Source organism: Capsicum annuum, chromosome 4 (genome assembly GCF_002878395.1).
Source record: "Capsicum annuum cultivar UCD-10X-F1 chromosome 4, UCD10Xv1.1, whole genome shotgun sequence".
Classification (NCBI taxonomy): Eukaryota; Viridiplantae; Streptophyta; class Magnoliopsida; order Solanales; family Solanaceae; genus Capsicum; species Capsicum annuum.
Window position 1 is genome coordinate 68,064,833 of NC_061114.1, and position 24,317 is coordinate 68,089,149.

Below are 24,317 nucleotides of genomic sequence, written 5' to 3' on the forward strand. Positions count from 1 at the left end.
GGAGGACTCTCCTGAGCAGTCTTGAAGGATATGCAAGCTAGATATAGTCAACTGATGTATTAGAGTTTTTGCGTTTATCTATTTCTAGTGTTAGTGTATAGAAACTGATTTGAGAGCTAACTCTGAAGTCCCAATAGAGTTAGCTGATTTGTACAGACATTTTGATTGAATGGAAATTGTTACTGTTTGGACAAAAAAAAAATGATCCTTATATTTCCATCAATTTTTATGGGTTTAGGGTTTAAGATAGTCCATTTAGCTAAAATTGATTTTTTTGGAGTTAGCTGAAGGGTATCTTACATGAATGTCGAACTAGGATTTTTCTTGTTTTTTTCTGTGCCGAAACAATTCCCACAAGCAATAGTTAATTTCTTTTTGCTAATTCTTGTTCCTTATGTATAATGCTAATGCTGCTTCTTCCTCTTCCTCTTCCTCTTCTTAGTTTTTGTTTGTTGTAGTTATGATTATGAATTTGATTTACATGTAGAAATTTCTATATTTCTTTAGAGGAATTGGTGATGTAAATGATGGTGTAGATGATAGAGAATTAAGTATATGCAAAGAAAACAAATGCGTTTAAGTAACAAAGTATTTAATTAACTTTAATAAATTACGCAAATGCATTAATTAAGGCTGTCAAATTATTTTTTAGATGAGATTATTATAAAATTCAGTTAAGTGACTTTTGTGTGGAGCAAAATAAAATGACTTTTGTGTAATGAAAAAAAATAATTTTTATATAATGACATATATGAAATTAGAGTTTAACTAATATATACCGATGGTACAAACATTTGTTTCCACGATCGGGTAGCTTTGGAGTCTATTGCATTAAATATTTAAATTATAAAAAAGATAGTAACGCTTCCTCCGTTCACTTTTACTTGTCAATAATTTCTTAATTTAATTTCTACTTTTATTCTCATTTTTGACATTTCAAGAGAAAACAATAATTTCTTTTTTCCTACTTTACTGTTAACATTAATTATTTTTTCTCCAAATTATTTTCAAGACACAATGTAAACATCATTTCATAACGGTATTATAGTAAAATATTCATATTATTAATTATTTTTGTTAATAAATATGTCAAGTTAAAATGTAACAAATAAAAATGATCGGAGTAAAAGAAAACTTGAACTCTACATTTATTTCTATCCAAATAAAGATTCTATTTACCAAAAATATAGAGGGTCATCTTCCTTTTCATTATTTAAAAGGAAAAAAAAAACTAAAATGGCCAACATGTTTTAAAACTAAAACAAAAAAGGCTCAAAAATACTTCTGAACTATCTGAAATAACTTAAACATACCCCTCGTAAGATTTTTGGCTCAAAAATACCCATTCGTTAAATATTTGGCTCAAAAATATCCCTCCCTCTAGCGAAATTTGGAAATGGAACAAAAATACCCCTAAAATATCTAAAATGGATAAAAAAGTCCCTCATTAGTTTTTTTGGCTCAAAAATACCCCTCTGGTAAATATTTGGCTCAAAAATGCCCCTCCCCTTAACGAAATTCCACCAAGCATGCCACCTAGATAAAAAAAACCACATGGCTATGCCACATTACCATCCACACGTAAAATGTTATACTCCCTCCGTCCCATTTTATGTGTCGCCATTTGATCGGGCACGGAGTTTAAGAAAAAAGGAAAGATTTGGTAAAGTTTACCAAATTATCCTTTATAAAAAAATGTGTCAATATCTTTTTTTTAATTAAGTGGGACCAATAAGGGTAAAAAAGTAATTGTATCTTTAAAAAGTTGCCTAATAAGGAAAGACGACACTTATTTTGGGACGGACTAAAAAGGAAATGATGACACATAATTTGGGACGGAAGTAGTATTTTTTAATTATATAACATTCCTTTCTTCTTTATTTTTATTTTTTTGCAAAGTAGTTTTATTGATTTGGAAAAAAATATGATCAGTAAAATTAAAAATTTCTAAAAATATTTAAATAAAATAAATCAGTGTTTTTACTGGATTTAGTTTAACGTTTTTAAAATTTCTCGACATTGGGAAGGTACTAAATAAATTTTCTTAATGAATATTTTCTTAGAATTTGTGTTGGGTCAATATGTATTAAGTTGAAAAAAAATATATAGTAAAATTTTATTATTGTGAAAGATAAATATAATGCACTATCCATTAATGTTTAATAATATCATATTTTGCATATGCAAATATAGCATCCCGTATTTAATTAACATACTATTTCGGTGAATTATAGATGATTACTATTGGATATGATAAAATTATATTAATTTTTATAGTAATAACATAATCAGTCGCTCTTAATTAATTATTATGAGTCATCTAGGTATTAAGAAAATAAATAATGTTTCATGAAAAATAAAATAGACATAAAATGCGAAATTAACTCTTAATGTTTTAAATTAAATTTTCGTCTTTTGAACGATGATTTTACTATATCACTCCTTATTATAAGTCATTTATGTATTAGAAAAATAAGAATAACAAAATGATAAGTCAACATAAAATATTTAATTTACTATCAAAATTATATTAGTGCCACATAAATTGAGACGAGACAAAAGAAGATATAAAGCAACATATATTATTTGAAAATGAAATAAACAGTACTGTAAATAACAATAATTAACAATTTTTTTTAAAAATTGACTGATTTTTGCTTCAGTCATGATTTTACTATATTAACCCTAATTAATTATTATGGTCATTTAAGCATTGTGCCACATAAGTTGAGATAGAAAAAATATTATAAATCACAATGATCAAAAATTTAAATTATTTAAAAAATATAATTGGCTATTGTCGAGACAAAACTTTGGACAAGGAGAGTAACATATATTATTCAAAAATTACATAAAAGTATTATAAATTACAATTGTAAGCAACTTAAAATGTCTAAAAAAAATTAATATGTTATATATTTCAAAAAAATTACATGAAAAATACTAGAAATGACAATAATCAACAACTTAAAAAATTTAAAAGATATAAAATATTTGGTCGGCTCTTGAAATTATATTAGTGTCACTGAAATTAAAATTAAAAAAAAGTATTATAAATCACAATAATTAAAAAATAAATTATTTTTAAAATATAATTGACTATCAATGCCACAAAATTTGGACAAGAAAAGTAACGTATATTAATTTAAAAAATACATAAAAATATTATAAATTACAATAGTTAACAACTTAAATTATCTAAATACATATTAAAATAATATATGTTGAACTCATGCTAGATTCCGGATGAATCCTAGAAAACATATGCAATCCTTTTATTAAAATTTTTTATTTAAATATATCAAGATTGTAAAGACAAATAAATATCTTAATGTTGGGCCCGTGCTGACGGGCCATGCTTGTCTAGTTATACAAAGAGACGGAAGTGCTAGAATTCCAATAGGAGAGTGTTTAAAAAATAAAAAAACATTTAAAAAAAAAAGAGAACAAAAAATTGGGACGGTAATAAATTAATTAGTACTTGCTATTTCTTGTTAAAGTTACTGAAGGGTCGTTTGCTAGAGTGTGTACGAATAATGCTGAATAAGGGGTATTAGTAATGCTTGTTTATTAATGTAAGTATTAGTAATGCTGATATTAGTTACACATACATTATTTTTTACATAATATTTGGTTTGATGTATTAAAGATAATATACATTTATATAATTTTTATAGAAGAATGTTTGTTTATCAAATTACCCTTCCTTAACCCTTTCTTGAACCCTTCTTTACACAATCTGTTTTCAAGGCGTATAAGGAACTAGCAGCGAAAACCCACTTTCCATTTCTTCTCTAAATTCAAAAACCCTGGCAATGAAATCGACTGAATTATAACTGGAAAGAGGAACTTGGAAAACAAGAATAATCAAGCGGAGAAATCGTTACAGTGTCGAAAAAGTTGAAAAAAATTAGATAGGATTTTGAAAGATGGAGTTTTATTAAATCCATCACATCTACCGAGGAAGAAAAAAGTAGATGGGTTTACTCTATACACGGAAGAGGAGTTGGGTATTAGGAGGTCTAATGCTGGAGGTACCCCACTTTATCCTTTTGATTGTATTTGTTGTTTTTAGTTAAATTGCACATACTCATGATATTTGATGCCACAACTGTATTGAATTCTCCAAAAATACCCTACTTTTGAAGAATTCAACACACACCCATTGACATTTTTACACTACATATTGGATCTCAAAAAATATATTGCTCTTGGAGAATTCGGTACATAACTGTTGATATTTTTATGCTACTTGGAGAATCCGACACACAATTGTTAACATTTTTTGTAGAGTCTGAGCAACGTAAGTTTTTAGTGAATTTTAAAATAATCATTTGTGATTAAATAAATTATATCTTGTGATATTATTGATAATGAGGAGTCTTCTTATATGTCGGGATGATGAGGACGGCGATGCTGATGATAAAGTGAGAGAGAGTTTTGAAGGAGACGAATGCGATGATTTTTAAAAGAGTACTTGCCACTGTTGAGAATTCAGAGTCCTTGCCACTCTGAATAGGGAGACATGTTTTGTTGTTATGGGAAACCTATTCTACTTTAAACGCATGGTTCATAAACGCTTTAATTTAAAGAGATCCTCTTCTAGCCGTACAACTGATAAACTAAGAGGAGTGATGGTGAGACTACCACGCTTAAAGGCTTGATCTCAACTTTGTATTTCAATTGAGACAATCTCATTATAAAGAGCTTATAAGGTAAGAAATATCTTTGTCCAATTTTCTTTTGTTGTTGTCTTTAGAATCATAGAATAACCTAAATTTATTTTTATGATTCTTAGACAAATTGATATAGATTGCCAGTTTCTGAAGGCTGAGAATATCACGGATTACAATTTTTTGATTGGTGTTAATATCTGTAATTATAACAACAATAGCGAGAAGAAGATCTTCTTAAAGAATTGGACAGAGAACTTACCCAGATTTTGAGGTCTTTTTTGATATTCCTTCATAACTCAGCAAACCTCTTTAAAATGATAAATAAAATTAATTTAATTAAACCTTTTATTTGTTTGAATTCATAAGTTTATCGGTTGAATTATTGTGATCAGAAGTGAATCTCTGATAGGGTTTTATGAGTTTGAATAAACCGATGCTTTTATCTTGAATGATGTGTACAATATAATAAAATCATACTTATTATTAACTCATTGACTCTACATCCAAGATTTGTTGAAGTCCCACATCATTCATGTGATGATAATTTGAGCCTAAGATTCATTTCTTTATCAAGATTCACTATTGATTGTGGTCATTAGAGGATCTATGACATTTTTGTATGTTGGAATGAAACCATGATTTCATATTGATATATGCATAAATATTTCAAATTATGAAAGTGTCTACATATTAATAAAAATCATACTTGTTTTGAACTTACTGATTCGAGATCCTGGATTTACCTTTTAGACTATGATCTTAGGTGTACTTTGGTGAGAAATATTAATTTACACTTGTGTTATCTTTTGCTCGAATGTTTCTCTCAGAAATTGGTGCTAGTATGGACATTGGATCTTTCAGAACGTGATGCTCATTTGGATAAGGAAGCTACTAAGAGATGGATAAAACACAACTTTGTTCTTATGGAGATAACTTGTACCAGATCTCCTACGGAGTTGGTTTTGGCAAGGTAAGCTTATCATGCTTGTTACAAGAAATCTCTTGAAGAGGATGTTGCCTATCACACTACCGAGGATCACCGCATGGTACTTCATTCAGATCATTCTAGTTGCAAGTAATCTCATTTGTGGCTCTATAAACCTTAATAATAATTCATTAAGTTGTTGTCAAATTACATGGAGCTTGAATGGTGTCTATGATACAATTGTATGTTTTTGAAGATTGAAAAAGATAGATAATCGACAATGTGCAATTTTTTATTCTATAGTTCTTGTTATTGTAACATATTGGGAGGGCAAAAATATCTTATTCTATGCATCAAGGGATACGACTTTGCAATGTAGGGAATCTAATGTTCATAAAACTATGTGCTTGCTTGGATGAATAGTGAAAGTGAATTTACTTTGTAGATTGATCACTAACGTTTCCAACTTTTTTCAGCTTTTGTTACCTCTTATGAGCTCCTAACGATATGGAGGAGATGAGGTGGACTTACGCCTTGCTAAAGCAGAATCTAAAATTCTGCATGAGAAGATCTCTAATAAGGCTTATAGTGATAATGGTGTCATCAGAGTTTTAGACACAAGGAGCAAAACGCAACTCAATGCTACTTTGAATCATTACAAAGATAAACATGATGAGGATATCCTAAAGGTACAGATTCATCTGTTGCTCCATTTCTTTTAGTTATATGCCTTTCTACTCTAGGAGTAGAGTTTTATTTTCGTTCTATTTAATTATCGAGTTCTTTTGAAAATGGTCAGCAATAGAAAGATAAGAATGAGTTTGTTGCACTACCGAGGGCCACCATTAAAGGTTTTTTCCACCCCGATCACTATTTCATAGAGTTTCTTCGTGAAGTAATTAACATGAGAGGGATAAAAGAAGATCATCTGACCATAGTTATTATAACAAGAGTTGATGTAACGCCCCTAGATCCCATTCCGAGATGTCACACGGTCCTTATGGACCCAAAGGACCATAAGCTGACCCTTTTTTGATATTTGTACCTGCACACTGCATAATATCTAGAAAAAATGCGGAAACTTACCATAAGGTTCAACATATCTTTACATACTCAAAGCTGAAAACTGAATACTAATACATCCATCTGAAAAACCTCTAACTGTCTGAACTGTGGAGTTGATGGGATATGTCCCCAACTAACTCCGTCAACAGAAAATAAACAAAGTCTGAAACAATCGTAGTAAACTGAGAATCATCCTTGAAAGAAAAGGACTCACTGCTCTTGCTGCTGACTGGGACCAAACTACTGAGGATAAACTGGATCCTGTGCCTCTGAACCTATGGTGTCAAATAAAACACCATAGCACAAATACGTCAGTACAAAAATATACCGAGTATGTAGACGGGGTAGGCTAATGCAAGGGTTCCTGCATGCGCAATATCTAAACTGAATGATCATGAAAATGCCGCATGAGAACACACACATGAATGCACATAACATGAATACAATTATCGCAACTCTAGATACTGAAACTCATATACCACTTTATTGCAGACTGAACTCACTACTGACAATGAGATACTAAATCACTGACTCATCTGATACTGATAACTGAGGATCTGGATGTGCTTATATCAATGAGTGAATTCTTAGACTTACTGCTTTCGACTGGCAGGATTAGAGATCAACCTTTCTAACAGATGATTTTGGAAGCTTTATCAATGATAAAAAATATGATTATATATGAATCTGACAACAAGAATACTTAATAGAAATCTGATACTGTAATCAAGCCTGTCTGATGGCATAGCTCTGAATATGATATCAAATAACTGTATGTGAGATCAAGTTTATCTGATGGGATGGTCCATAAATCAATGGAACTACCTGAGTTCCTCACAATAATAGATGACTATATCTGACAATCCTGATTTTTGAAGACTAATTTTGAAACTAAGACTGAATTTGAAATTGAAACTGTAGGAAGTAGTCACTTAATCGACATACCCCGACCTACTACAGGTGGGGTCCAACCTATGCCCTAGTTGGAAGGGTTTTATTACCGCGCCACTGGTAAAGACAACTTTATGTGACCCTCATCTAGCAGGTCCTTAAACGAGAATGGTGGAGCCCTCATCTAGCAGGTCAAGCCACCCCATCTACCCTCATCTAGCAGGTATGATGTCTCTTATCCACCCTCAACTAAAAAGTGTGATGTCTCAACCTACGCTGGCTACATAGTTTTAGAGCACAAGGATTGCTTCTAAGAATCACACCCTCTACTAGTAGGTGAGTTTCCATCCTTGAGCTCGCTCGGTGCTAGTTTCTATTCCCAACTGAAAGACTCAGAACTAAATTCTCAACTGAACACTGGCTTAACTAAATCTGACACTGCTCATATTACTCAAAAGGTCTGACTGAGTTACGTTGAGATCACTTGATTCCGTATTTGACGGAAAAGATATCGAATTTTGGTATCTGACTGACGATACAGAGCTTGAATAGATTACTCGAATCGCTTCTGAGATTAGGATTGAATCACTTAAATACTATTAGAACTGAGATGATTACAGGTCTGAGGCTAGATTACTAGCGATACAGAGATTATAGAGATAACTGAGATTGCTGAGCTTTATTAAGCTTCGCACTTGTCTGAGGATACAGAGTTCTATAGTTCACTGAGTTCTGAAAATCATGGATCGATTAGAATACAACTCTATTTTTGGGTATAAATACCCCCAAGACTTGACAACATAAAAGTAAGACATAATCATTCTTCATCACAAATCATTCATGCATCATAACGGTCATCCATTCATCACTGTAATTATTTATTCATCATTACAAGCATTTATTCATCATTACAATCATTCATTTATTATCACAATCGTTAAAGAATCACTTCAAGTAGTTGGCCATCATAACACACTTTCCCTCTCAAGATCCTTAGGACATCGCATTAAGCATTTAGGAAACATAGACCTCTATTCATTATCACAACCACAAAAGGGTCACTTCAAACCTTTAAGGATCATCAACATTGGTTCACTATGATATACTAGCCTAGGAAAGACATGCTATTAAATTATACCCCATTCAACGAGATGTTACATCAAGTACTTCATACCTATATCGGTCTTGTCATGTATGTGGATATCACTTGATTTGGGGGAAACTTCATACTAATATGTCACTATTTACTTGCTAACCACTTGACATGTATTAAAAGCTTAGCATATATCAAAGAGCACAAAATTAGAGAATTTATAATCATCATATCTTGACTTGTTCACTAGGGTCTTTCAACAACCATTAGACATGACCGATTTTACACCTACTTGGGGATTTCATGCTATCTTGGCACATTTCACTCACTAAGGCATGCATGGACTAGCTCACAATTTGGGGTTTCCTATTCAACATACTATAGTGGCCCTTATGCTTCACCTAATCTCTTTATCATACCTATGGGGAACGTTCTTCACTTATTCAGCCATTTCTACACCCAAAAGTCATGAACACATCACATGGAAAAACAACTTCAAGAGGGTCTATCATAAACATCACATGAATTCCACATACTAGGGTCAAAGCTCATAAATTTTGTAGGCAAACATAAATCAAAACTCAAAAACATATTAAACATCCATTTCAACTCATACAAATCATTAACAACTCATAAACATAAAAATCTTTTAGTTTTAAAAAGGGTTCTTGAGCTTCTTGGATGAAAGGGACCCAAGAATCAACATCTACATACCTTGACCTTTGAAATTGGATGAACTTTAGTGCTTGAAACTTTATCCACACTTGAAATAAATAAATTCTTGAAGCCCACACTATGAGGAACTTGATTCTTGAAGAAAGTTTAAAGATTTATGGATGAATTTTTGGAGGATTAAGGTTCTTGAATTGAAACCCTAGATATTCTCTCTTTAGAGAATTGGAAGAGAAATGGAGAAATTAGGGTTTGAATGAGGGTTCCTCATATTTATAGAGGCTCAAAAAAGTGATAAATGACCAAAATACCCTTGCAAAAATGCCCTTGAATTGCTGGAAAAAATGTTCTTGACGCCATCCGTGACAGGCCGTCTGGTCCGTGATAGGCCATCATGAATGGTCGTCACAAAAGAGGTCCAATTCTTGATTTTCTGCCCAAGGATGATGACATCGTCAGAAATGTCGTCAAAATATGACGACATCATCAAAAAGTTCATTAGAAACGTGATAGCCCATCAGAAACGTCGTCACCGTTTTCTAGCTTGACATGTTGAAGTAAAATGGGAAAACTCTTTGCTCTGATATCGGATTTAGACAAAATTGGTATCGTTGGGAAGCTAATTTAAAGGTCTTTCATTTGATATATAAAGCCACCCAGTTCTTCATATACAACGATTTATGGTCGATTGAATTTGACCCAAATTTTAACGGTCACTAAAACTTGAACGATAGGAAAGTTTTCAACTCGTCCATAAGTTAGGGGACCTCTATGATCTTATCATGCTCAAATAGATTCCCACATGATTCAAAGTATTTCATACTTGGGAGGATATATTTGAAATATTTTGACTCAAATTTTTGCTTTACCAAATACGCTCTAAGGCTCAGACTGGAAGATTTTGTGGGGCATTACAACTGAGGTCGATCTGAAGATAATCGTTGATGAGTATCAGAAGAGGGATAACATTTATATAGATCGTGCCATTGGCAAAGATACAAGAGGAGATTATGAGAGTATGTTGTTGGCTTTGCTTGGACTAGAGGAGCACTGAAAAAGATTTGGCCACTTATGTTTTACAATGACCAGAATAAATAAATATGCCTTTCCATGTGTAGACACATAATTTTGTCCCTCCCAAAAATTAATATTTACTCATTTACCTCACCCTACCCTACCCTCTATATGGTCTACCTTACCTGCCCTATTTAATCCCCCTTATATGTTTTCCTCCTTCCCTTTTAACAACTTGACCACATAAAAAACTAACAGACTCCCCAATTCTTTCAATCACACACCTAACACATCCACATAGGGAGACACACTCACATCCATCAACTCTCTATACATATACACCCATGCACTAAAATACGTGGTAGACACACAAACACAAGAACACAAGGAGAAAATCAGAAAAAAAAAAGAGAAAACAATGAGAGACTGAGCTAGAAACAGAGAGAGATCAGGTTTGAAAGAGAGATCAGATATAGGGGAAATGAGAGAGTTGTGTAAAACAGTGAGAAAGGAGAGTGAAACCTGTCGAAGAAGCTAATCTTTTCGGTGAATGCTCACCAAAAAATGACGTTACCGACGAAATCCATTTCCTCCAAGTTCAACTAAAATCAACTCTTTCCGATTTTGTTATTGTTCCAGCAGCTGAAAGCCACAAAAAAATACCTAATCACTGTTTGTTACTATTTCGGCGATACCCACAAAAAAACAATGACAACCACGTTATTCTTCCCAAAAATTGACTCCGAACCATGTAAATATTTGTATTTTTCTTGGATTTTATGTATTAGTATCTCGGGGATTCATTTTTATTTATGGGTTGGCATTCAAATCAGACTTGGAGGTTTCTGTAGTTGATTTGTCTCATAACCGATGATTTGGGGTTTTTATTGAGGTCTTTTTTCTGGTTTCAAATCTGTTTGGGTTGCGGTTTTTGATATCAAGTTGGTTTTCTTCACTTTTGAGGTTTTCCATTCGAAGATTTCTAGTTCGGACTTCATTAATTCACTATTATCAATGAGAATCAGTCTTTCAGAGGTACATCTTTCAACTTTACTCTTTTTCTCATCTCAAACATGGTTGATGTTGTGATTTGTTGGTATAGTTTGAGTATATTTAAACATTGTTAATTGTCGTTGCCTCGATTTCTTTCTTAAAATTGAGTAATTGCATGATTGAGAATAAGTTGGGACAAGAGTTGAAAATTAATGAAGTAAGTATTGATTTGCTTTGATTTCTGATGGTGGTTTGATTTGAAACGGATGTTAATTTTGATGAATCTTATAGCATTATATTTTAGGCCAAGATTTAATAGGAAAATCTTAGCTTTGAGGTAGGCAAATTGTAGAAATTGATGATTGTTGTCTGATTGAATTATTTTGTTTGAGATTGTTTTATTTATTCAAAAAATTGCAAAAATGTACTCATTTGATCAGGAAATTCCCCAAGGCTATTTGTATTATTTAATCTGGAGATGTCTCAAGGTTACTTGTATTATTTTATCTAAAAAATTCCTCGAGGGAGTTGTACTCGAAGACGGCGCGTGATCAAGGCTTGAGACACCAGGTGGAGCGTCGTTTAGGATTAGTGTAGGTTAGCGTAGGTTTACATTTCAGTACCTTTTTATTTTGGTTTGTAATAAATTGGACTGGATACTATTTTGGATTTTTAATTGTTTTGGTTGTTTGTTTTTTCTGTTTATGTATTTTGTTGGTTTATACATTTCATAGTGTCATACTAGCCGATATACTCCACGAATCGACCGTGGTATAACCATGGGATCGAGGGGTACCTAACACCTTCCCCTTGATCAACAGAGTTCCTTAATTGGAATCTCTGTTTGTGGACCATTTTTAAAGAGTAAAATCATTTTGTAAAAAGATTTTCAAAGGTGACTTGTCGCACCCGATTTATGCCAAGTGGCGAATCTAAGTTTAATTGTAAAATTCTTTTCGAAATAAATTTTCATTTCTAGTCACTTTAATGATAAAAATCCTTTTCAAACCTAAAATCAATCTTTTTGGTAAAAAAGGGGTGTGACAGCTCTGACGACTCTGTTGGGAAATTTTAGAGTTTGAACTTATTTTTTTAAGTAGTGTCGACTTAGTTTAACACTATAGGTGCATAGACATTTTATTTGTGTTACTATTTTATCATTGTTGGATGCGTATGAGCTATGTGCTTACAGTTTTCTCTTATGTGTTACCGCATTATATCTGGCATCATATGTATTACCTCGAGTCTTTCTTTTGTAACAAGTTTTAGAGTACATGTCAGGTACAAAAACTCTAGTTGAGTCACCCTTATTTTAGGAGGGGGAGCCGTTGGATGTTTGGAGTAGGTGGAAAGCAATCACAGCCACTATAGACCATATGCTCCCCCGAATAGCCTTGTTAGTGGACCCCAGCCTAGGTCAGCCTTTAGGTCATGCTTATCTGCATCATATTGAGACATAGTGAGGACTCACTTGGTCCTTTATAGGGGACTCACCTTAAAAGCATCCTTATGTGCTAAATGTTGAATCTTTGAGGATAACATCGATATTTAACAGACTAATTTGGAAAATTCAAAAAGATTTTCATCAATTCTTTTGACATTTTGTTATTTTCTTTTCTTCTTAAAGTTTAAGAAAAAAAAGAGAGTTTAACTGGCCTTTTTTTAGTCAAACTTCACGAACTACGCATACCTGATTCTCCCATCTTGGGGGTGAGATACGTAGGTTCCCTTCTAGGGTTTCACAATCTTTTCAAAAGAAATAAAAATAGAAAAAGATTTTGAGAAAGTGTTGAACTCTAATACATTTATTATCTCTTGTTCAGTTAGTTTAAGGTGGTTGGTTTGTGGCATTTTGGTTGGTCCCGCACATCACACCAAATCCAAGAAGGGGGAGGGGGTTTAGTTATGCCCAATAAGGATATAGAGGGTGGCATCATGGATCAAACAAAGAGTCCAAAAAATGAGAGTTTAAAGCAAGAGATTATGATATTAAGGCAATAAATTATAAAAATGTATCGAGCTTGGGCCAGTGGGCTGTCTACTTCTCCGTTCCTTACTATTGACCTTACGAATACCTTGAGTTTTCCATCACAATTGCAAAGTCTATTTCCTTCTGTTGTTGATGCACCACAATGCCAACAAGATCCAAAATATTCCCCCAATCATTCCCTAGATCCTTAGTATAAGCCTACCATATTCACAGCAATACATACTGTCTAACTTTTGTTGCTCAACCTTGTACTAAGGCTCCCTCTTTGGCTATCCCCAAATGGGTGTGCTTCCTGAATCTACTAATGATTCTATGTTCAATACGCTTAATTATCACTTCTATACTCATGAGCCTACATGTAAGTTAACTGGACCACTGAAATTTATTACTAAGAAGCCTAGTATGCCAGAAGAGTAAGAGAAAATGGTTAGAAAAATAAAGAGTGCAGAAAATGCTATGAAAAGTTCCCTAGGACTTGCGGATTATGAAGATATTTCTTATAAAAACTGGGGAACGTCTTCAATTTTTAACTTTCCTCCAAGCTTTGAGATATCAAAATTTGAGAAGCATGATGGACATGAGGATTCTGTGAACATTTGGGATGATATTACAATCAATTAAGGGAAATTGAAGGAAGAAGGAAAATGTACCTATTGTTGTGGTAGGACCAAAGCAGAGCTCGAGAGGTCCAACTCAATAATACCGTCAGCCTTAACCCCTAATCTATACACCAGATCCACATAATCACCTGCAATAAGGTTTCTCTCTCTAAATCCAAGATATTTTATTTTACTTCGTTAATATCCTTTGAGAAATGCACAATTGTATACTTATCCACCATCTTATACACAATGGAAAGCACAGGCACCTCATCCTCCTCCTCGACTCCTGCATATTTACCAAGGTACTTTTAAATCTAAGTTTCAACTGAGGATAAAGTTACAAAGAGGATGAGGGGAATCCTATACCAATTTATTGGGGAATTCTATACCAATTTATTCCAGAGATTAAGATAGTGGGGCATGATTACTCCTCTCCTTGGGTATACTCCTGACCCAAATTTAAGATATTTTGATCCTAATGTATGGTGTGCTTATCTTTCTGATGTTCAGAGTCACAATACTAAAGATTGTCGTACTTTGAAAAGAGAAATAGAAAAGATGATTCAAGAAAATTTGATTGTGGTACAAAACATTGACACCTCGAGCGTCACATAGAATCCTTCATCGACATATAGTAATGCACAATACGTGAAAAACAATAAGTTGAGCATGGGGATCCAAAACTTATTTGTTTAGAGAAATATATTTGATGGTGATGAAAACTCTAGTCATGATGATGTGTAAATCAGTGGCTAAGATGTGAAGCTCAACAATTGAGAAGTCATTCTTCTCCTTACTAGGAAGAATTATTGGTAGGTTGTTTTGTTTTGTTTTTCTTTCTGCTTTTCAAATTATTTAAGGGTTGTAGTTCAGGATCTATCATGTTTTGTGTCTTCATGATCATTGTTCAAATCCTTTTATCTTTTCTTTCAATGAAATATAGTGTCCCTTATTGTTTTATCTTATTTTAAGTTATTTGTTTGTCTTCTTTACACGATATATTCTATGTTGGTTCTAGTGATATGACATGCTTGTGGAATTTTCAGCTAGATCTTAAAATCCAATTTAATCATGAAACATTAAATCAGGGGGTTAAATTAAAGGAGCATCTGATGAAATAGGTAGGGTGTTGAGACATTTAGAGACCTTTGAAGCCTTCTTTCAAAATTAAGGCAATTATTTTAAGAATCACAAGAATAACTTGGTCATTAATTAAAATAAATATCTCAATTAGGTCAAACAGTGGATGCACGATCCTATATCATGAGGGACAGAAAGAAAATCAGCTCCACGGAAGCATAGGTCATTCAATGCGAGGAATTTACAACAAAGGTAAAGTTGTATGCTGGACAAGTGCAGAAGTAGTGATGCACAGGCTCAATTAAAATTAGTGCTATAAAAATATATCACAAATGATCTTCATCTTTCTCTTTCATATTGCATGATATATACTTGCATTTTCAAGGACTGATATGACGAAGGCATTTCATTCTGATATCCAAATATTGTGTCATCCTTTGTTTATCCCATTTGAGCTTTAGTTGTAGTTTCTTTCATACACCTCTTTTGGAATTAAGATAGAGTAAAAAAAGTTACAAAAAAAGAAAGAAGAAAAAATGTGCCAAAAAAAAGGAAAGAGAAGAGTATCAAGAAAAATATAGTCAGAAAAGTTCCTAAAGAGAAAAAGAGCCAATAAAAGAAAAAATCAAAATCAAGCAAAAGAACAAGTTCCAGAACTACGTTTAACATGATTCTCCTCTTTCGAGGGTGAGATACATTAGCAACCCTACTCTGGGTTAGGTCCAACCAAATAAACAATTTAAAATTATCCAGTCAAAAGAAATTGGGGCATGATTTAATCTTCATTGATTGAGTTGATTCCAAAAGTTGTAAGTCCCACCTTACTTCAAGTGTCATTTGGGCCTCATGTCATTCTTTCTTTCTAACTTTATCCAAAAGCCATCACTACCAAAGAAAGACCTCTAAATTAATCTTTGAAAATGATAAAGCTAAGCATGGAATGCATATGATAATGCATTTGGGGAACTACTTGTCTTCCTCAGCATAAGGAATAAGGAGAGAAATAAAAATAAGAGAGTCTTATCGATGAAAACCCTAATGGGCACCGTAAGGTGATGGTAAGTTGAGAGAGATAAAAATGAGAAAGTCTTATTGGTGAAAATCCTCATGGATATCGTAAGACAATTGCGAGTTAGAAGAGATGAAAATGAGAAAGTCTAACAGATTCTTATTGGTGAAAATTCTCATGGGCACTGTAGGGCCTAGGTGAGCTAAGGAAAATAAAAATGAGAAAGTCTTATTGGTGAAACCCCCCCACAGAAATTGTAAGGAAATTATAAGCTGAGAGAAAGAAAAATGAAAGAGTCTTATTGGTGAAAACCTTCATAGGCACTGTAAGGCAAAGGTGAGCTGAGAGAAATAAAATGAGAGAAACTTGTTGACAAACACCCTTCATCATGTCACTAGCCGAATGAGGTTGTAAGTGCAATTGACCTAAGGAAGCAACTCAGTTTCAGGGCCATTAACTCAACAACAATTGGTGGAAAGTTTGAATGAAAATACCAAATAGCTTAATCCAAAAATGCATGGCATAATCATTAGATTTGATTGTCATTTTCAGATTATTTTTTTTCTTTATTTTCAAAAAAGGGACAAACATTGTCTTTTTTTCCTTCTCGATATTTTTATTTTTATCCTTTTGAGTCTTTCATTCAAAAAAAATTATTTTTCTCATGTCTTTGAGTTAAGTCCATGTCAAAATAATTAAGAAAGGATTTCAAAATTTGCTACCAACTTCTTCAATTGTACAAAGAAAGACAAAAGGCCAGCACATGAAACAAACATGATTGTAAGTCAAAACAAGTCAAGCAGAAAGTTTTATGAGAAAATAAGTTTGGGGAATCAAGAAAATATCAAGGTTCAAGGGGTTTATCTAAGAAATATAGCAAAACAAACATCTGAGTTTGGATCAATGGTACAGCAAGACAATGGCATATGCCTTTAGTTGAAAGCAAAATTGAATGGGAAAACTGCAAGAGGAATCATTGCAAAATCCAAGGCCGCAAGCTAACAACCATATTTTAAACTGAAACGTTTTCTTTGTATGAAATAGGAACACTTGCTACCTTCAAATCAAAGGCTTGAAAGTAAAAATATCTAGAGATGCAATTACTGATTTCTGCAAATGCAAGAGGCAGTGTTGCTGTACAAGTTTGGTAATCCCAATTATGGTAAAACTCATCATCTAGTACCCCTAAGAGACACACTCTCTAATTTGAGTCTTTTATGTCTCATGGCTAGGAGGTGCACTTTCTAATTTGGGTTTTTAATCCTAAAGATGCACTTTCAATTAGAATTTCTCACTTTAATCTTAAGAGGCGAACTTGTTGGTCTTGATCATTTAATTTTATGCTCAAGAGGTGCATTATTGATCAGAGTATTGATCCGTCTTTGCATTATGCAGTTTTGCAAGTAGTTGTGATTGGGTTTAACACCCACAAAAGCTTGTTAATGATATACTGGAGCAAAAATTAAAATTAATTCATGTTACATAGAACTTCACTTTAGGACCCTCCTAGAAAATGAGGCCTTATTTTTCTAGAAAATAAAATCTTTCTTTTATCATAATTTTTGTTTGGGGAAAATTTTTGTTGTAGTTTTGATTTTGATTCCAAGAGCCCTACTAGAGAACAAAGTGATGAAATTGTAAGTAGGGAGCCCACCCGGAGAATAGGGTGATGAAATTGCAAGTTGGGATCCCGCCCGCAGAATAGGGTGATGAATTTAAAAGTATGGAGCTCACCCAGAGAACAAAGTGATGAAATTGAAAGTTAGGAGACCGCCTAAAGAACAGGGTGATGAAATTGCAAGTCGGGAGCCTGCTCGAATAATAGGGTGATTAAACTGAAAGCAGAGAGCCCACCCAAAGAATAGGGTGATGAAATTAAAAGTCAGGAGCTCGCTCGAAGAATAGAGTGATGAAATTGTAAGTCAGAAGCCCGTCTAGAGAATAGGGTGATGAAATTGAAAGTTGGGTGCCCACCCGAAGAACATGGTGATGAAATTGAAAGTCAATAAATTAAAGAAATATCAAGTCAGGAGCCCGCTTGGAGAACAGAGTGGAGAAATTGAAAGTCAAGCAACAAGGTAAAGAAATTAAAAGCCAAGCAACAAGGTGAAAAATTGAAAGTCAGGAGCCCGCCCAAAGAATACTATGAAGATTTTCAAATTTAGGTTCAAATTAAGAAGTACCACCAATGGAATATTTCCTGTTTTTGAGTTCATCTCCAACACCAAATTTTATGGATAAAGAATCTATTTTCAAGATCAAACCAAAGAAGATTAGATCATTTATCATTTTTGAAAGCATTGAAGACTCAATTCAAGAGTTAAGAGAAGCTAGATAGATAAAACTTTTGTAATGTCAGTTATCTTTTTAACTTGTAATTTCATTTTGATATAATAACAGAGCCGCAGACCAGAACCCCGACAGAACCTCACTCGACTCTCCAACTCGGTATAGTCCATCTCTTTGTCAACCATGGAACTACATGTGACTTTACTCCTACATAACTTCGTATAGGTAGGATTTTCAAAATCAATACTCGATTGCACTTCGTCCTTCTATTCTTTTCTTTTGAATAATGGTAGGGTCAAAATTTTATCTCGTTGTCTACTTTTTTATCTGAAAACACTTTGTGTTTACATCTAAAGAGGAATATAATGTAGAGACGTAATTTTGTCCCTCCCAAAAAGTTAATTTTTACTCATTTACCTTCCCTACCCTACCCCATATATGGCCTACCTCACCTACCTTTCCTAATTCCACTTACATATTTTCCCTCCTTCCTCTTTAACAGCTTGACCACACAAAAACTGATAGACTCCTTCATTGTTTAAATCACACATCTAATACACCCACACCCCAAAATTCATGCACACACAAAGAAGTAAGAACACAATGGGAAAATCAGAAGAAAGGAGAGAAAACAATGAGATATTAAGCAAGAAATAGGGAAAGATCGGGTTTAAGAGAGAGATCGGAGATGGGTGAGATGAGAGAGAGAGAGAGAGTTGAGTAAAACAGTGAAAAGAAAGAGTGAAACCAGTCGAATAAGCTAATCTTTCTGGTGAATTCTCGCTGGAAAATTACGTCACCAGTGAAACCGATTTCCTCTAAATTCGACAAAAATCAACTCTTCCCAGCGCCGTTACTGTTCTAGCGGTTGAAATCCACCAAAAAATGCCGAATCGTCATTTGTTACTTTTCCAGCGAAACCCATCAGAAAATAATGACATCCGCACCATTCTTCCTAAAAATTAACTCCGAACCATGTCAGTGTTGCAAATAGTCTTATTTATGGCTCTATAAACCTTAATATAATAATTCATTAAGTTGTTGTAAAATTACGTGGAGCTTGAATGGTGTCTATGATACAATCGTATGTTGTTAGAGATTGAAAAAGATAGATAATCGACAATGTGTAATTTTTTTTAATTCTAATATTCTTCTTATTGTAACATATATTGTGAGAGAAAAAATAGCTTAGTCTATGCATTAAGGGATACGACTTTGCAATGTAGGGCATCAAATGTTCATGAAACTATGTGCTTGCTTGTATGAATAGTGACAGTGAATTAACTTTGTGGATTGATCACTAAAGTTTCCAACTTCTTTCAGCTGTTGTTACTTCTTGTAAGCTCTTACCGATATGGAGAAGATAGGGTGGACTTGTGCCTTGCTAAAGCAAAAACCAAAATTCTGCATGAGAAGATCTCCGATAATGCTTATTATGATAATGAGGTCATTAGAGTTTTAGCTACAAGGAAAAAAATGCAACTCAATGCTACTTTGAATTACTACAAAGATAAACATGATGAGGATAACCTAAAGGTAAAGATTCATCTGTTGCTCCATTTCTTTTAGTCATATGTCTTTCTACTCTAGGACTAGCATTTTACTTCTGTTCTATTGTATTATTGAGTTCTTTTGAAAATGGTCAGCAATTGGAAGATAGGGATGAGTTTGTTGCATAACCGAAGGGCCACCATTAAAGGTCTTATTCACCGTGAGCACTATTTTGTAGAGGTTCTTCATGATGAAATTAACAATAGAGGGATAGAAGAAGATTATCTGACCTGAGTTATTATAACAAGAGTTGAGGTCGATCTGAAGATAATCGTTGATGAGTACCAGAAGAGGGATATCATTTCTCTGGGTCGTTCCATTGACAAAGATACAAGAGGAGATTATGAGAGTATGCTATTGGGTTTGCTTGGACAAGAGGAGGACTGAGGAGAATTTGGCCACTTATGTTTTACAATGACCAGAATAAATAAATATGCCTTCCCATGTGTAGACACATAATTTTGTCCCTCCCAAGAAATAATTTTTACTCATTTAAATCTCCCTACCCTACCCTCTATATGTCCTACCTGACCTACCCCACTCAATCCCCTTATATGTTTTTCCCCCTTCCCCTTTAACAACTTGACCACACAAAAAATTGACAGTCCCCTCCATTCTTTCAATCACACACCTAACACACCCATAAAGAGAGAGAGATAGGGTAATGAGAGAGAGAGTTGAGTAAAACAGTGAAAGAGAGAGTAAAAATAGTTGAAGAAGCTAATCTTTTCGATGAATTCTCACCGTAAAATGATGACACCGACGAAACCTATTTCCCCCAAGTTCGAAAAAAATCAACTCTTCCCGATACTTTTACTGTTTCAACAGCTGAAAGCCACCAGAAAAAGGCCCAGTCTCCATTTGTTATTGCTCCAAAAAAACCCGCCAAAAAATGATGACAGGTGCACCATTCTTCCCAAAAATTGACTCCAAACCATGTAAGTGTTTGTATTTTGCTTGGATTTTATGTATCATTATATCGGGGATTTATTTTTATTTGTGGGTAAGCGTTCAATCAAACTTGGTGGTTTTCATAGTTGATTCATCTCATAATTAGTGATTTGGGGTTCATATTAAGGTATTTTTGCTAGTTTCAAATCTGTTCGGGTTGCAATTTTTGATATCAAGTTGGTTTTGTTTGTTGTTGAGGTTTTTCATTTGGGGATTTCGAGTTTGAGCTTCATTAATTTACTATTATAAATGAAAATTAGTCCTTCGAAGGTAAATCTCTCAACTTTACTGTTTTTATTATCTCAAACGTGGTTGATGCTGTGTTTTGTTGGTATATTTTCAGTATATTTGAATAGTACTGATTGTCATTGCTATGATTGCTACCTTAAAATTGAGTAATTGCATGATTAGGATTAAGTTGGGATGAGATTTGAAAATTGATGAAGTGAATATTGATTCTCTTTGATTTCTAATGGTAATTTAATTTGAAATGGATGTTAATTTTGATAAATCTGATAGATCATAATTTATGACGAGAATTGATTGGCAAATCTTAGGTTTGGGGTTGACAAATTGTAAAAATTGTTATATGATTTAATTATTGTGTTTGAGATTGTTTTATTTATCGCATGAAATTAAAAAAATGTACTCATTTCATCCGGCAACGCCCCAAGGTTACTTGTATTATTTTATTCAGAGAATGCCCCAAGGTTATTTGTATTATTTTATTCGGGGAATTCCCCGATGGAGTTGTACTCGAATACAATGTATGATCAAGGCTTGAGACAATGGGTGGAGCATAGTTTAGGATTAGTGTAGGTTAGCATAGATTTACACTTCAGTACCTTTATGTTTTGGTTTGTAATAAATTGGACTGGATACGATTTTGAATTTTTGATTATTTTGGTTGTTTGTTTTTCTGTTTATGTATTTTGTTAGTTTATGCATTTCATAGTGTCATACTGGCCGATATACTCCACGAAGATACCTTGGTCAAACCATAGGATCTAGGGGTGCCAACACCTTCCCCTCGGTCAATAGAATTCCTTAACCAAAATCTCTATTCGTGGACAAGTTTTAAAGAGTCAAATTATTTTGAAAAAGGATTTCCAAAGGTGACTTGGCATACCTGATTTATTCCAAGTGGCGACTCTGAGTTTATGTAACTCCCTGAGTCTGTACCACAGACGCTACACGGTGCTCATAATCCTGAAGGACTACAAGCTAACCCATGACTGGTACCTGCTATAATAACTGAATAATAATACTGTAGTATGTGGAAATTAGGCAGAAAAAATGCCATAAGGTTCTATACTGTAATAAAATTGAATATGGTATAACAATACCAAAACTGAAACATCTGCCTAAAAATACTCTAGTCTAAAAAGCCTCAAAACTGTATGGAATATGAAGTTGATGGGACAAGTCCCCAACTAACTCTGGCTACTGTAATAAAACTAAAATGCTAAAATAATAATCATGTTCTCGAACTATGAGGACTCACCACTAACTCTGACTGCTGAAAATCTGTAACTGCTAGGGATGATCGAGAGCCCGTGTGTTTGAACATATGATATAAGACATCATAGTGCAAGAGAAAAGTATGCGTCAGTAGTCTGAATGTACTGGTATGCTAAGTGAGGTAAGCTGAAATGAATGGGTTCATATGCATGAACAATACTGACTGAATGACATGAATATAACTGAATGGGAGTACATACATAAATGCGTATACTATAACTGAGATCATGATAATAATGGATACATAGTCTGAATACTGATTAATTGATATCTGAGTATAGTAATATTGAATTACTGATAACTGAATGAATTTATCTGACAGTCTTGATTCTGTGGAACTATACTGAGTTTCATACTGAATGGAGTGATTGTGTCTGACAGCCCTAAATCTATAGAACTGAACTAATTTTTGTACTGAGACTAAATCTAAAACTGAGACTGTGGGAGGTAATCATCTAATCGACATGCCCCTTTTCTGAATAGATTGGTTTCCAACCTGTAACCCTAGTTGGAAGGGTGTCAGTACCGTGCCATGAGTAAAGATAAGTTGTGAGTTAACCCTGTCTAACAGAAAGCTCTTTTGTCAATCCTCGCTGACAGGAAAACTCGAATAAGATGTATCAATCCTCATAATATCTACCAGGAAGATATCCCAACCTACGCTGGCTACGTAGTTCTGCAACATAGGGATTTCTACTAAGGGTCAAACCCTCTGCTGGCAGGAATGCGCCCATCCCTGGATTAACTCGGTGCTGAATCCTACTCCCAACTAAATAGAAACTAAACTGATTTCTAGTTCATACTAGGCTTTATTGAACTGTTATTGATTATAGGTCTAAATGAACTAGACTGAGTTCACTGAGTTCCGCTGACTGATGGAATACTACTGAATTCTATTAACTGGCTGAATTTACTGAGGGTTGAATTGAATACTGAACTGGGCTGGATTGATACTGAGTTTACAGAGTTTTTCTTGAGTTTTGTAACTGACTGAGAGTACTACTGATCATGACATGACTGATACTATTCTGAGATTGACCATGGCTCTAGGTAATCAGCTAAAATTGTCGTGTATTAAATACCTCCATGACTCGATAGCATAAATTATAAGATATGGCACAATCTTGAAACATGATAAACAACTACTTGATCATCATTCATTCATTGGGACCTTCTAGCAAACACTTGCATGACATGAACTTGAATACATGCTATCATGATATAATTTTATTATTTAATTCTCGTGAACAACTCATCAAATACTAGGAAGGCATTGTATATGCACATAGTACTAATCAACACATGAGCATCACAATTTCAAGGCTTTAACATGAATTCACATGATACTACTTACATGATAGTTGTTTTTACATAAATCTTGCACTTAATCATGGAATAGATATCCAATCAATATTATAATAATGAATACACTTGAATCCAAATCATGAAAAGCATGAAATCAAGCTACTTGAAGTTTAAAAGAATTTCTTAGACTCCAAGGGTGAAAGGAACCCTTGGATGAACACTTGACATACCTTGGTTGCTAAATTCTTAAAGAAAAATGGTGAAACCTTGAGCCTTGGCTTTGAAATTAAATCACCTAGGGTTCTTGAGCAATTTGAGAGAACGTAAGTATATTTTGCTCAATAAGGGCTGAATCTCATGTTAGGAATGAATAGGGGTGGGAAAAAGACCCTAATACCCCTGAGGATGCGACTTTTTAATGATTGAAAATCGAATTGTCGATGCGTAGAACGATAAGTCGCGTCGTTGGCATCGGCGTGATAGCCAATGCGCCACGTCGAGTCCATGTTGGTTCACTGGAAATACCCATTAGGAGCCAAGGAAAATATTGATTGGCGCGATAGCCGATGCACCACACCGAGATCGCATCAATGCGCTGTTTTAGATTCCCAAACGTGGTTCAAACGAGGTTCGAAAAATACAAAACTCATTTGGGAACACCTACTGACATTCCTGATCATGAATAAACCT

The 24,317-nt window shown here is 33.9% G+C and overlaps 1 pseudogene; it reads left to right on the plus strand.

Annotated features, from left to right (window-relative positions):
* The first annotated feature begins 14,170 nt into the window (after nucleotides 1-14,170).
* LOC107868948 lies at nucleotides 14,171-20,237 on the plus strand (annotated as a pseudogene).
* Nucleotides 20,238-24,317: the final 4,080 nt, after the last annotated feature.